Consider the following 16625-nt stretch of genomic DNA (forward strand, 5'->3'; position numbering starts at 1 on the left):
TAAAAAAAAATAAAAATTTTTAATGGGGACATTTCAAAAGGACAAAAGTACCAACCTGAAAAAATCCCAATGCCAAAGCTGGAACAATTTAAGCAATATAAAAATGGTATTAGATAATAGCTCAAAGACTAAATAAATATCCATCAATATACATGGATATAAATAACTGACTCAATAATAAATCAATGGGAAAAAAGGGACCAATCTTTCTTAGAGAAAAATTTCTATTAATAAATGTAGAAAGAAGGAAGGAAATGGAAAATCACCATTAGAATACCACAATAATAATTGCTGCAGGCAAGATCCATTGAACACTAAAATTATTGGACAAAACTTTAAAGAGAAATAGAATATTTGTACTACCTCAAAAATATTTATTAATCACTGTGGTGGTTTTAACATATGACCACAAATTATTTGATATCCCTCCCTTCCTTTGACTGTGGACTTTCTCCTAACAAATAGACTATGGAAAGGGGGAAAAAGTAACATTACAATAAGAAACCTTGCCAGACACCATCTTGCCATGTGATCAAAGTTATCATCAGTTGATGTGACTATCATATGCTGCCATATGTGATACAATGAGAAGGGCACAACAGTTCTGCGATATTCTTCTCTCAAAATCCATAATCTCAGTCTAATTGTGAGAAAACATCAGATAAATCCAAATTGAGATGCATTTTACAAAACACATAACCAGTACTCTTCAAAAGTGACAAGATATGAAAGACTGAGAAACTGTCACAGATTGGAGTAAACGAGGGAGGCATGAAAACTAAACACCATGTGGTATATGGGGTGGATCCTGAAATTAAAAAAAAAGAACATTAGAGGGAAAACTGTGGTAATCTGAATAAAGTGTATAGTTTCATTAATACTATTGTGCCAATGTTAATTTCTTAACTTTGGTACTTTACAAGGGTTATGTAAGATGTTAACATGAGAGGAAGCTGGGTGAAGGGTATACAAAAACACTGCACTATCTTTGCAATTCTTGTAAATTTAAAATTATTTCAGAATAAAATGAATTTGAAAATTCAATACTCATTTGTGAAAGCAATTCTCAGTGAACTAGAAACAGAAGAAAATTTCCTCAATCTGGTAAAGAACATCTACAAAAAAAGTACAGTAAACATCACCCTTAATAGTGAAATATTGAGGTATTCTCCCCTTAAGATGAGGAAAAGGCAAGGATATCCTTTGTTAATACTTCTGTTAAATATTGTTCTAGAGGTCCCAGCCAGAGCAATAAGGCAAGAAAAGGCGAAAAAGAGAATAGAATTGTAAAGGCATTTTTAAACCATTTTTTTTCCAGATGGCATGACAGCACATTAAAAACAAAAACAAAAACAAAAACAAATCTGCATACTGCCAAAACTATAAGTGAATTTAGCAAGGGCACAAAATACAAGATCAATATATAAAAATAAATTTTGTTTCCATACACTAGGCAAGATATTTGGAAAATAAAACTGGGGGAAAAAAAAAACTCCACCACTTACAACAGCATCAAAAAAACATTAAATGTCTAGAAATAAATTGAACAATGTGTAAGTCCTCTACACTGAATATACAAAACAATGTTGAAAGTAACTGTAGAAGAACTTATGCAATGAAGGGAAAGACTCAATTCTGTTAAAATGTTCACTTTCCCAAAGTTGCTCTGTAGAGTCAATGCAATCCCAATCAAAAGTCTGGTAGACTTTTTTTTTTTTTAATGGACATTGACAAGCACATTTGAAAATTTATATGGAAATGTAAAGCACTTAAATAGTCAAAACATTTGTTTAAAACAACAAAACTGAAGGGTTTACAATACCATGTCAAGACTTACCATAAACTACAGTAATTAAAAAAGTATGGTACTGATGCAAGAATGGATAATTAGTCCAAGTGGAAAGAACAGAGTCCAGAAACAGACCCAAATATATGACCATTCATTTATTAACAAAGTTCCCATGCAATTCAATGGGAAAAGAAAGGTGTTGTTTTTCTCAATAAATGTGTAGAGTAGATGGATGTCCATATACAAAATAAATCTTGATCCCCCCCTCACACCATACACAAAAATCAACTGGTGATAATCACAGATCCAACAGCTAAAACTATAAAGTTTCTGGAGGAAAACAAAGGCAAATGTCTTAAAAATCTTGAGAGTGGGCTGGGCACGGTGGCTCACACCTGTAATCCCAGCACTTTGGGAGGCCAAGGCGGGTGGATCACGAGGTCAGGAGATCAAGACCATCCTGGCCAATGCGGTGAAACCCCGTCTGTACTAAAAATACAAAAAATTAGCCAGGCATAGTGGTGGGTGCCTGTAGTCCCAGCTACTCAGGAGGCTGAGGCAGGAGAATGGCATGAACCTGGGAGGCGGAGCTTGCAGTAAGCCGAGGTCGTGCCACTGCACTCCAGCCTGGGTGACAAAGTGAGACTCCATCTCAAAAAAAAAAAAAAAAAAAAGAGAATAAATAGGCAAACTTCAGGGTAGAAAATTCCTGCAAACATATACCCAACAAAGATTCCCTATCCAGATTATATTAGGAACTAAAAATCATTAACAAAAAGGTAACCTAATTTTTAAAAAATGGGCAAAAGATTTCAATAGGCAGGTGATAAAGGAAATCTAAATAGCTGATTAAGATATTTTAAGATGTTCAACATTATTAGTGTTTATGGAAATGCAACCAACCTATCAAAAACCATCAATTCAACTCCTTGGTATATAGCTGAGAGATATATGTCTACCAACGGAAGTGGGAAGAACATTCTTCACAATTCAATTCTTAATGGCCCAACAATGAAAACAACTCAAATGTTAATCGACAAGAAAATGAATAAGTAAATTGCTCATATTATATATCCACATAATGTAATACCATAGAAGAGGGGTCAATAAATTTTTTTCTGTAAATGGCCATGTGGTAAATAGTTTAGGCTTTGTGGGCCATATGGCCTCTATAACAACTACTCAACTCTGCCAAATGGGGATAACTATGTTCCAGTAATTTTTTTTTTTAAGATGGGGTCATCTCACTGTCACCCAGGCTGCAGTGCAGTGGCATGATCGTAGTTCACTGTAAGCTCAAACTCCTGAGCTCAAGAGATTCTCCTGCCTCAGCCTCTTGACTGGTTGGAATTATAGACAGGAGCCATGGAACACAGCCCAATAAAATTTTATAAACAGAAACATGCAGTGGGTTGGAATTGGCCCACAGGCCATAGTTTGCCAACCCTTGATACAAAGCAAAAATAAAAAACAAACAAAAATTCTTATACATGCAACATGGATGAATACAATGTGAACAAAAGAATAAACTGTATGACTCCGTTTATATGAAGTTTAAAAACATTTGAAAATAATACATGGTCATAGAAATCAGGACAGTAGTTGACTGGGGGAAGCGAGTGGCTCCATTGATAGGAAGGGGCAGAAGGAATGAAAATGTTTTATATGTTTATCTGGGTAGTAATCACAAAGGTATACACATACGTAAATTTCACCAAGCTACACACTTTTTTTTGTTGTACATAAATTATAGAACTAAAAAACATATGTAGAATTCAACATGGATAAAAAATATATTAAATACATTAAATCTACCTTAAAAGATGTGGGTGATAGAGTGAGGAAGTCTAACAGAAGTCTAATCATAGCTCCTAAAGAATAGGACAAAAATGTGTGAAAATAAAGAGATAAAAGACAAAACTTTCCTGAATTAATGAAACATAAACCTTAGAGACAGGAGATTTTATTCATATATATACATTTATATAAATATATTTAATTTTTATATAAACTCTACAGTGAGATTATATATAATCTATATATAAAGTGTATGTGTATATATTATATGTATACACACACCTACATACCTTGCCTCAAAAGTCTGTGAGTACAAATTATTCTTGATGATACAAGGAGCAGTTAAAACCATAAAGCAATTCTCGAATTTCAAAGAATTGTTGGCCTTGACACGTATGCTAACTACAGTGCAAATTAGAAATCAGTAACAAAAGGATAACTCACAAAACCTTCCACATTGGAACTAGACTACTTTCTACAAATCTCTTAGGGGAAGAAAAAATATCACAGTGAAAAAATCTTAAATTCTTAGAACTGAACAATATACTACATAGAAAGCAGCAGTACATGAAAATCTGCAGTATTTTCAAATGACAAATAAACCAGGATTAACAGCCTGGAAATAAGCCCAAATATATCTGGGTACTGTATGTGACAGAAGTGGCACTGCTAATCACTGATATCGGGACAATTACCTTTTCATGTGGGAATCTGAAAATGAATTAAGCTTGATCTCATAACATAAAATATATACATCTCAACATATACATGTCTCAGGTAAATTAAAGAACAAAATGTGGACAAAACATAAACTTAAAAATTCTTAGAAAAATATTCAGAATACATTTCATTAATAGTAGAGTATCTTAAGACAAAAAGCATAAGGATTAATGTCTACAGTTTAATATCTGCAAGTATATAACAAATATTTGTATCCAGAATGTTTTCCAATATAAATTTCTGCAAAGATGGAAATATTCTGTTCTATAATGTATTATGATGTAAAATATATAACATAATAAAATATAATAAAATATTAAAGTCATATGAGGCTATTGAGCACTAAAAATGTGGCCTGAAAGAACTGAGGAACAGAAATTATTGAGGTAAATACAATATGTTAGCATTTTAAAACGCTGAAAGTCTGTAAAGTTCTGTGATTTTTATATACTTTTTAGTATTTCGTTTTTCATAACAAAATTTGATTTTAGCTAAAATTACTATATAAAATATTCCAGTTGTGTACAAAACATGTAAATGTGACTTTTGGGAAAGCAAACACACCAAATGATGTTTTCTCCTAAATGCTTTTTGAAATATTATAAATTAAGTTATAAGAATACATAAAGAATAATTTAACGAATACTGGTATGTCCACCATGGAATTTATGAAATAAAACATTACTGATAAATTCCCTAGGTACTCCTCCCTGAGCAAGATTTTTTTTTCTAAAAAGAAGCCAGGAAATAAGAATAACAGACGGAGAGCCCTAGACTCAGGCTTCTTCAGTTTGCAACACCCATATTTTAACATATTTGGGGGGAAATGTAACATTCAAACCCAGTGTGTATCATTTAACAAAGAGTTACAAAGCAAACACCCACGTAACCATTGCACAGGTCAGGCGATAAAGCATTTCCAGCATCTCTGAGCCCCTGACCCTCTCCTCCCCACTAGGAGATGACCATTAGCTTGACTTTTTTTCTTTACTACTTTTAATGCCTATACATGCATCCCTAAACAACAGCTTTGCTCCACCAGGTTCTGAATTTTACATAGAAGATATCACACAGCATTCTCCGGCAACTTTTTTTTTTTTTTTTTGGTTCAACACTGAAAGGCATTTGTGTTGAAACACAAAAATACTTCATTGGCCACTGTACAGTGTGCCCTTTTTATGAGTGGTGTATAATTTATCTTTCTCCTTCAGGTAGGCATGAAGGCGGCATCCAGTTTTCTGCTATTACAGTCAACCTTCTTGTACACGTCTGCTTGTGGACATGTATTAAAATTTATCTAGGGCAGTGGCTTTCAAACTTTTTTGTCCATGACTCATACTAAGGAATGACGTTTTACATCATGACACACATTTGTGTATGTATGAAACTGAGGAGAGGGAGAGAGATTCATAAAGCGAACACCCCTATGACCTGAGAGACACTGATGTTCTATTCTCCGTCTGTGTTTTACAAATTCTGATCATCCACTTAAATGACTTTACGACCCACTAAAATGGACTTCAAATTCTGAAAAACATTGTTCTTAAGGATGAATACCCAGGCGTGCAACTGCTGGATCAGGAAACACGGACATCGGACGTCGTCAACTTTTCCAGATCCTTAACTGTTAAATGTTCTTATCTAAGCGCATATAAATTTACCACTATTTAACTTCAGAGCGAAAAGCGTGAAACATCAGAGAACATTTTATCTTTTCCCTCGGTCATTAAACAGTATTAATCACTTACCATGTGCTAAGTAAGCAATCTCTGGGCCCAGCGAGACCGGTGGGTTAATACGCGGAGGGGCTGCGGGGGAGGACTTAGGGGACCAGGACCTCAGTGAGGCCCCAGAAAGCACCCGGGAGGGGCCTCCGATCCTGCCTGGGAGGGAGGGGTTAGAGGAGGATTCCTGGAAGAAGGAGGACCTAAGCTGGGTGTTTCTATTTTTGATTTTTATTGGTTTCCTAAAACATGAAAGTAACACATTTGATGAGAAAAAATATTCAAAATTACAGGAGTATATTCAGTAAAAGGTAGAAATCCCCATTCCGCCCTGAAAGTTGGATGCGGAGACTAACAGAAGTCGCATTATCAGCTGTCCCGATCTAGGAAATTTTTAGGACCCCACGTTTTTAAATACTTTTAAGAGTATGTCTGATACAGTCTGTAATACTAAAGCATCAAAATAATCATATTTTCCATAAGAGACGAAAGTGCAAACAGTTACTGTCTAGTCCCATTATTACTTGGAACAGACTTTTTCTTCTTTTCCTTGTTCTGTTTTTTTCCTGGCCCGTTGGCGAGGTTAGAGCGCCAGGTTGTAAGAATCGGGTCTGTGGACCTCATACCAGATAGGCGCGAACGCCTCTGGCAGCGGCGTCCAGGGGGTCCGGCGGCACTCGCGGTGGGGCTGCCTGGGTTGCGGGTGACGATCTGCGGGGTCCCGCACCCGGCCCCGCGGAGCCCGGACCCGCACGTAGGCGCCGCGGCAAAGGCACACCCTCCTCACGGCCGCGAACCCAGCGCCGTCCTCGCAGCGCGGCAATGCACGGCCACCGCTGCCCCCAGCCCGCCCGCCGCAGCCGCGAGCACCCAAACACCTACCCTGCGGGGCGACGACCCCCGGAGCTCAGGCGAGGCCGCTCGGGCGTGCCACCTCCGCGGCCATGACGGCGACCCGGGGAAGCGCCCCGCGCGCCAAGGCCCCGCGCTGCTGAGCTGTGAGCACGGCTGCCCCGTCCGTCCGTCCAGCACCCGCCCGGAGAGTGAGGCCAGAGCACGCCCCAGCCGTGTCTAAATCAAGGCTCGGGGCGGTACCGACGGGCTGAATGACAAATGGCAGATGCCGTGGGCTTTGCCGCCCGCGGCAGCCAAGAGGATGGCTGCGCCGAGGAGGCCGCGCGCAGGCGGGGCTCGGGAGCCGGAACGGCGCGGCCGCGAGGAGGGCGCTGGGGCCCCTGGCGGGGGCGTCACGTGGCAGGAGGAGGCCCCGCCGGGGAGCTGGGGGTCGGCGGCCGAGGCGGGGGGAGCTGAGCGGCACCCACACGTCCTGCGGGCCGGGTCACCGGTGGGGGCAAAGCCAAGGTCGCCCAGGTACAGCGCTGGCGCAGGTAGACCCGAGCCGGCCTGGGGTCTGCAGCGGGGCCTGCTAGCCGAAGTCTCCGCCAGGATGGGCCGCCAGAGCCCAATCACACATGAGAAACGCGACAGATGCTGGGACGCTGCAATAGGCCAAACTAACTTACCTCCTGTGCCAGCAGCGCCCAAGTGCAGCTGCCCAAACGTGAGCACTGACCGTGAGCCAGGCACTGTCCTAAGCACTTTGCAGGTAAATACGTGTAATCCTCACAGCAACACTGGGAGAAATACCCGTCTCACAGCTGAAGAAACGAAGACGCAGGAAGGGTAGACAGAAGTAATTTTCTAATTACGGTATCACACTACGTCTGCTTCATATAATTTCAAATTTTTCATGTTACTGGAATTTAAGAAAAATAAACTGAAGGGAATCTCTATTGCTTTCTTCCCTAAAAGACGTGCTTTTTAAAAGGCCTATAAGCATTACGTAAAAAGATTAAGAGAGGTGTAAGGAGCTCACTACATGTTCGGTTTTAGAAAGTCTCATAGCTCTGAAAGATGAGGTTGATTAGCATCATACACCTCCACCTACCTTTAGGGGGTAACCCTGCCTCTCAATTTCCATTAGTTCTGTTACTTTCGGCTTCCTAGCAATGAGTACATTTGCAATTGCTCTGCAACTTTATTTTTCCAGATGTTGTCTTAATTCTATCTTTAAATGAATTTGATATTCACTGTAACTTATCTATCCCTGAATTTTTATTTTTATTTAGTTCTTGATGGACTTCCTTCATTTTCAAGTCATATTCCAAAGGAGGGTTTATAGAGTGCTGCCATGTTTGAGAAGATCTGGTGTTTTTCTCTATACATAAATAAAAAGTGAGTTGGGTAAATATTTTCAATTCACACCTTCCTTCAAAACCTAACAGAACAAGATGGCAATTGCTTTATTTATTTTTTTATTATACTTTAAGTTTTGGGATACATGTGCAGAACGGGCAGGTTTGTTACATAGGTACACACATGCCATGGTGGTTTGCTGCACTCATCAACCCGTCATCTACATTAGGCATTTCTCCTAATGCTATCCCTACCCCACTAGCCCCCCACTCCCCAACAGGCCCCAGTGTGTGATGTTCCCCTCCCTGAGTCCATGTGTTCTCATTGTTCAACTCCCACTTATGAATGAGAACATGTGGTGTTTAGTTTTCTGTTCCTGTGTTAGTTTGCTGAGAATGATGGTTTCCAGCTTCATCCATGTCCCTACAAAGGACATGAACTCATCCTTTTTTATGGCTGCATAGTATTCCATGGTGTATATGTGCCACATTTTCTTAATCCAGTCTATCACCAATGGCCATTTGGGTTGATTCCAAGTCTTTGCTATTGTGAATAGTGCTGCAATAAACATACGTGTGCATGTGTCTTTACAGTAGAATGATTTATAATTCTTTGGGTATATACCCAGTAATGAGATTGCTGGGTCAAATGGTATTTCTGGTTCTAGATCCTTGAGGAATTGCCACACTGTCTTCCACGATGGTTGAACTAATTTACACTCCCACCAACAGCGTAAAAGTGTTCCTATTTCTCCACATCCTCTCCAGCATCTGTTGTTTCCTGACTTTTTAATGATTATCATTCTAACTGGCATGAGATGTTACCTGATAAGCAACTTCAGCAAAGTCTCAGGATACAAAATCAATGTGCAAAAATCACAAGCATTCCTATACACCAATAGTAGACAAATAAGAGAGCCAACACATGAGTGAACTCTGATTCACAATGGCGACAAAGAGAATAAAATACCTAGGAATACAACTTACAAGAGATGTGAAGGACCTCTTCAAGGAGAACTACAAACCACTGCTCAAGGAAATCAGAGAGGACACAAACAAATGGAAAAACATTCCATGCTCATGGATTGGAATAATCAATTATCATGAAAATGGCCATACTGCCCAAAGTAATTTATAGATTCAATGCTATCCCCATCAAGCTACCATTGACTTTCTTCACAGAATTAGAAGAAACTACTTTAAATTTCATATGGAACCAAAAAAGAGCCCGTATAGCCAAGACAATCCTAAGCAAAAAGAACAAAGCTGGAGGCATTACACGACCTGACTTCAAACTACACTACAAGGCTACAGTAACCAAAACTGCATGGTACTGGTACCAAAACAGATATATGAACCAATGGAACAGAACAGAGTCCTCAGAAATAACACCACACATCTACAACCATCTGATCTGTGACAAACCTGACAAAAACAAGCAATAGGTAAAAGATTCCCTAGTTAATAAATGGTGTTGGGAAAAACTGGTTAGCCATATGCAGAAAACTGAAACTGGACCACTTCGTTACACCTTATACAAACATTAACTCAAGATGGATTAAAGACTTAAAACATCAGACCTAAAACCATAAAAAGCCTAGAAGAAAACCCAGGCAATACCATTCAGGACATAGGCATGGGCAGAGTTCATAACTAAAACGCCAAAAGCAATGGCAACAAAAGCCAAAATTGACAATTGGGATCTAATTAAACTAAAGAGCTTCTGCACACCAAAAGAAACTATAATCAGAGTGAACAGGCAACCTACAGAATGGAAGAAAATTTTTGCAATTATCCATCTGACAAAGGGCTAATATCCAGAATCTACCAAGCACTTAAACAAATTTATAAGAAAAAAACAACTCCATCAAAAAGTGGGCAAAGGATATGAACAGACACTTCTCAAAAGAAGACATTTATGTGGCCAACAAACATATGAAAAAAGCTCATCATTACTGGTCATTAGAGAAATGCTTCACTGATTTTTGACACAGAAGATTTCTGTGGAAAGATCTTAATCCCATGTAATTTTCCCCTTGGAGGTGGCTTGATTTTTCTGCTTGGATACCTGAAGAATTCTTTAACATTAATATACCCTTTAGTATTCTTATCTGGGCTATGCCTCTGTGTCAGTTATTCTAGATCAATTTTTCCCCCCAGCATACAGTATGATCTTCCAATTTATAGATTATGTTCTTTTCTAATGTCCCATGTATATTATATATCTGAATAAGCTGCTTTTTCAGGGCTGAATGTTGTTTCTATCTACTTGTTCTGTGATCCAAGGTTTTTCGGACAAGGAGAGGTGGGGGAAAAGGGGATGTGTGGAATTCAGTTCAGACAGAGTATAAAGCTTGCTGGAGGAACTCAACCTTCACATCTGAGATTCCTTTAAGTCCTCTGGCAGCTGGACTTCAAGCTAGCCAAGGGAATATCCCATGCCTCAGAGTTTCAGTTCATTTGCTCAGTTCAGCACAGTATCCCAGAAAGTGGGAAACTTTCCTGCCTCTGGCAAGATCCAACAGTGGTATGCAAAGGTTCCTCAACATCTCACAGGTGTGCCCTGCCTTTCCACATTGGGGGACATTTGTGAGAATTCTTAGGATTTGGTCTGATCATCTTTTTCCTCAACATGTCTTGCAGCGGTGGGTGGAGGGCTGGGCAGACATAGGTTCATCTGGAGACAAAGCACGCCTCCATAGAATCTTCTGTTCTCTTTGTTTTTGCTATCAATTTTCAAATTTTACATTATAAGGTTGTACTTTTTTCTTCTTTGGTTGCAGCATGTAAGTTTTTTGTTGCTTTCTTTCCTTTGGGTGATTTAGTGTTTTGTTTTGTTTTTGAGACAGAGTCTTGCTCTGTCACCCAAGCTGGAGTACAGTGGCATGATCTTGGCTCACCGCAACCTGCCTCCCGGGTTCAAGCAATTCTCCTGTCTCAGCCTCCTGAGTAGCTGGGATTATAGGCGTGCACCATCACAACCGGCTAATTTTTGTATTTTTAGTAGAGGCTGGTATGGGGGTGCTGGGTTGGGGGGAAGTTCGCCATGTTAGCCAGGCTGGTCTCAAACTCCTGACCTCAGGTGATCCGCCTGTCTCAGTCTCCCAAAGTGCTGGGATTACAGACGTGAGCCACCATGCCTGGCTGATTTAGTGTTTTAATTTTGATTTTTTTAGTGCTTCCTTGTGCCATCTTTATCCAGAAGTCAGTCAAGCAGTCTTTCTTTCTCACTGGTAATGAACTATATGAAATCCTTTTTTATCTTTAGGTTATTTCCACAGTGGTCTCTTTGAACATGACTATGTTGACCTGGTAGCTGTGACACACTCTTTTTCCCCTGAGCTTTCCCTCAATGACACATGCTTTGGCATTACAGCATGCCCTAGCAAAGCTTCTGGAGCAGGGGTTGCAAACTCAAATCTCTACAAAGTTTAAAACAGTGAGGAACAACGGGACTGTGGTAAAGTGAAAAGGACATTCTTTGTGTAAGGGGCAGATGCTCAGCTCAGGCCAATGGCTGCCATGTTTGAACTCAGGGCAGGGTTGCCACATCTGCATAATTTTCAAGGGAAGTATGCTATCTAACATTTTAATATAAAATCTTCTAATTTTGGAAACACTGCAGAGGCCACCTGAAGTATTTCTCCAGGTCAAACTGGACCCAAGGGTTGCCAGCGTGGTCACTGTAGTAGACAGAACCCCTCAGGACAAATTCCATAATCACACTTTTTCTCTAAGTATTTGGAGATTCCATTTTATTCTGCAGACTATTGAATGACTTCTTAACATTTCTTCAGCAAATGCAGAACAAGAAAATTCATGCTGACACATCTATAGGTTGATACAATGTGTCAGGACCCAACACTTTCAGGAACAGGTGTTACCAGGGGTAACAGCTATGATGGGGCTAAAATTAATACCACATGGGCAGACAATCATACAGATTATGCCCACATTAACAAAATAATGGAGGGGGAAAATGTTATTTTCAATTGACGCAAAAAGAGCATTTGACAACTACACCCCATCCTGAAAAAAACGACAACTAGGAATGGAATGGAACTTCCTTAGCCAGATAGTGGCTATATTTTATCCTATAGCTGCCGTAACAAATTACCACAAACTGGTGGCATAAAACATGAAATTTATTTTCTGAGTCCGAGAGGCCAGAAGTCTGAAGTCAAGATATCAGCAAAGGCCGCAGGCGCCATCTAGTGGCTCTAGTGGAGATTCCTTCCTCACATCTTCCAGCTTTTGGTGACCATTGGCATTCCCTGGCTTCCTCGGCTTCCTTGGCTTGCGGCCACAGCATGCCAATCTCTGCCTCCATCTTCACAACGCCTTCTCTGTGCGTGCCATGTGCTTTCTCCTGTGTGTATCTCTCTTATAGGGGTAGATGTCACTGTACTTAGGACTCACTGAAATAACTGAAGGTGGTCTCCTCATTTCAAGATCCGTAACTTAAGTCACATCTGCAAAGACCCTTTTATTCAACTCAGGTTACATTCTGAGATTCCAGAGATTAGGACACAAATATTTTCGAGGGTCATCAGTCAGTCCTCATGTCAAAGTTGACATGGGCAAAATCCATGTCAGCTTTGCTATAGAAATTGACAAGCTGATTCTAAACTTTATATGGAAATGAAAAGAACCTAGAAGAGAAAAAATAATCTTAAAAAGAAAAACAAAGTTGGAAGGCTTATGCTATCTGATTTTTACGCCTACTATAAGGCTAGACTAATCAAGACAATAGGGTAATGGCTGGGCATGGTGGCTCACACCTGTATCCCAGCAATTTGGGAGGCCGAGGCGGGCAGATCACTTGAGGTCAGGAGTTCAAGACCAGCTTGGCCAACATGGCAAAACCCCATCAATACTAAAAATGCAAAATTTGCCAGGCATAGTGGTGCACACCTGTAATCCCAGCTACTCAGGAGGCTAAGGCAGGAGAATTGCTTTAACCTTAAGGTGGAGGTTGCAGTGAGCCAAGATTGCACCACTGCACTCCAGCCTAGGCGACAGAGCAAGACTCTGTCTCAAAAAAATAAAAATAAAAAAGAGACAAGTAGGGTACTGACATAAGGGTACCGACAGTAGGGTACTGACAAAAGACAGCAGGGTACTGACATAAGAAAAAACAATAGTGTATTGAGTCCAGAAATAGACCCACACATAAGATCTATTGGGTTTTGTTTGTTTGTTTGTTTGGAGACACAGTCTGGCTCTGTCGCCCAGGCTGGAGTACCGTGACATGATCTCGGCTCACTGCAGCCTCCACCTCCCAGTTTCAAGCGATTCTACTGCCTCAGCCTCCAGAATAGCTCGGACTACAGAGAGATGCCACGGCACCCAGCTAATTTTTGTATTTTTAGTAGAGACAGGGTTTTGCCACGTTGCCCAGGCTGGTCTCAAACTCCTATACTCAAGTGATCTGAGCACCTCGGCCTCCCAAGGTGCTGAGATTACAGGTGTGAGCCACTGTCCCCAGCCTAGATCTATTGGTATTTTGACAGAGGTATAACATAATTCCATTGGAAAGAGATAAATGGTGTGGGAACTGGTTATCTATATAGAGAAAAAAATAAACTTCTACATGCATTTCACGCCATTCACAAAAAACGAATCAAGTGAAATCTCAGACCTAAATAAAAAGCAGGAACTATAAAACTTCTGGAATCACCTTGTTCAATACAGTACCCATAAGCCATGTATGGCTATGACGTAGCTAGTTCAAACTGAAATGTGCTACGAGTGTAAAATATACTCTGGCTTTCAAAGACTTGGGATTTTTTAAAAATGTAAAATATCCCATTAATTTTTATATTGATTACATGTTGAAATAATATTTTAGATATATTGGATATAATTCGAAGTAACTTAAACTATTTTTAAAACATGGCTACTGGAACATTTTAAATTACCTATCTAGCTTACATGATATTTCTGTTTGACAACACTGTTTTAGAAGAAAACCTAGGGATAGGCAGAGACTGGCTGGACAGGACACAAGAAGCAATGACCCTAAAAGAATAAACTGGCAATTGGATTTTACTAAAATAAAACCTGATCTTTAAAAGAGACCATTAAGGAAAAAAATCTAAGCCACATGGGAAAAAGTCTTCACAATGCATATATCTGACATAGGACTTGCACTAAAATATTTGAAGAACCCAATAATACAATAAACAATACACTTCACTAAATAAGACATGTGAAGGGCCAAGAAGCCCAAGAATGACATTAAACATCATTTCCCCAATGATTAATGCAAATCAAAACTACAGTGAAATACTGCTACATACCCACTGGAAAGGCTAAAGTTGAAAAGACTGAAAATACCAAGGGTTGGTGACAATGTGGAAAAACTGGAACTCTCGCACATTGCTAGAAGAAATATAAAATGATACAGCCACTTTGGAAAACAGTTTGAAAGTTTCTTATAAAGTTAAACATACTCTTATTATATGACCCAGCAATCTCAGTCTTAGGTATTTTATCCAAGAGAAATGATAACATGTCTGTGGAAAGACTTAAATGCAAATATTCATATTCTCTCCAAACTGAAAACAACTCAAATATCAGTAATAAAATGGGCAAACTGCTGATACTGTCAACACAGATGAATCAAAACAACAACAACACTGTGCGGAGTCAAAGAAATCATATTGTATTAGGGTTCTCTAGAGGGACAGAACTAATAAGAGATATACATATGTGTATATATATATATACACACACATATACATATGAGTGTATTAAGTATTAACTTACATGATCACAAGGTCCCACAATAGGCTGTCTGCAAGCCGAGGAGCAAGGAGAGCCATTCCGAGTCCCAAAACTGAAGAACTTGGAGTCTGATGTTTGAGGGCAGGAAGCATCCAGCACAGGAGAAAGATGTAGGCTGGGAGGCTAGGCCAGTCTCTCCTTTTCACATTTTTCTGCCTGCCTTACATTCGCTGGCAGCTGACTAGATTATGCCCACCAGATTAAGGGTGGATCTGCCTTCCTCAGACCACTGACTCAAATATTAATCTCTTTTGGCAACACTCTCACAGACACACCTAGGATCAATACTTTGTATCTTTCAATCCAATCAAGTTGTCAGTCAGTATTAACCATCATAATATGTAAACGACACATGGTCCCATTCATAGGAAATTTTAGAAACACAAAATTATAGTCTTTCTAAAGCAGATCAATAGTTTTCTACAGTGGAAGGAGGGGAGGTGTTGGAGAATTTTACAAGGTGATAGAAACGTTCTACCTCTTGGTTAGTAAGAAGATTGCATTGGGGCTATGTATTTGTCATACTGCACTGAATGATACACCTAAAATACATCCATTTGATTACATGCAAATCATACTTCAGTAAGTGTCATTAAATTATTTCCTTTCTTATTTGGATAGGATGAGGAGAAATCACATGAGATTGGTTTTATCTCTATTACCAGCAATTTGAATTAGAATTGACCTTCTGCTGTTTTTTTTGTTGTGAGCTTTTTCATTAGCACTCTCTTGTGCATTATCAGTCTGTTTTCTAACCTGTGAGGGTGGCAGTGGCAGAGGTGAAACCTGACCTAGAGCCTTCTCTTGGACTCCTAATCCAGTGTTCTTTTATAATAGTAAGCAGCCACAGAGAACAGCCTCATTATGGCATTTACAGTCTTTCAAACAGATTGTGCACCATAAAAACTCGAAAAAATCTTTTAGTGTGTTCAACTCAACAGATATTCAACAAATGCTTAGATTTAATTTTCTCTAATCACAATATAAATAACCCTTAAAAACCTGTATACATATGTAGTTTTTTTTTAAAGCGCATCGCTTCTGGCCAAACTACCTCTTGCTGGTCTTATTGCTGGCCATCCTCAAACTTCAAGTCTCTTCTCCTTTTTTTGAAACTGTAATCTTGGCTCAGAGGATTCCTGCCCCCTTCCCTCCTCTTGCCACTATTTGCAATGACTTCTCCATCTAGGTATCACTTCCCCAACAAGGGCTCCCATGAGAACATCTTTGAAGTTTTCCCCAAGCAAAACTGACTAATGTCCATTTCTATCTTCAACTGACTTTTAGTCAACATAGAAGACTCACAAGGTGAAGTCTGGCACCTCTACTAAAATGTCCTACTTTACGTGATAAAGTTTTTCCATGTACTCATTATTGAGCCTGCTCAAGGGAGGACTTTGGCACCTGGGTGGTTAAATGCCTCTGCTAGTTGCCCCATCATCCTGGGCCAATTAGACAACCATGTGGGTGATTTATTCAATAGCCTAGTCTTAAAATTCCTTCACTTCCTCCTAATGGAAAACCTCCTCTCCATTCAAACAGTTCCCTGAATCCATGGCAAACCCCTAGACTTCAACAACCAGGATCTGCTCTCCCCTGGAAATCTTCAAC

At 39.7% G+C, this 16625-nt stretch overlaps 1 protein-coding gene across 29 annotated transcripts in view; it reads right to left on the bottom strand.

The window, feature by feature from the left end:
* The window catches only part of PLAGL1 (PLAG1 like zinc finger 1), a 126270-nt gene that overhangs the window by 60821 nt on the left and 48824 nt on the right, over positions 1–16625 (bottom strand). For 19 of the 29 annotated variants that reach the window (XM_063605511.1, XM_034963019.3, XM_063605513.1 and 16 more), the window contains exon 1: positions 6913–7079. The exons of 2 other annotated variants lie outside the window; for them this stretch is intronic. The gene's annotated coding sequence lies outside the window, so the exon portion shown is untranslated. Of the gene's footprint in view, positions 1–6912; positions 7263–16625 lie in introns of those variants that run through there. 8 more of the 29 variants (XM_063605506.1, XM_063605515.1, XM_063605507.1 and 5 more) reach the window with 5 other exon arrangements.

The sequence above is a fragment of the Pan paniscus genome, chromosome 5 (assembly GCF_029289425.2).
Source record: "Pan paniscus chromosome 5, NHGRI_mPanPan1-v2.0_pri, whole genome shotgun sequence".
Taxonomy (NCBI): domain Eukaryota; kingdom Metazoa; phylum Chordata; class Mammalia; order Primates; family Hominidae; genus Pan; species Pan paniscus.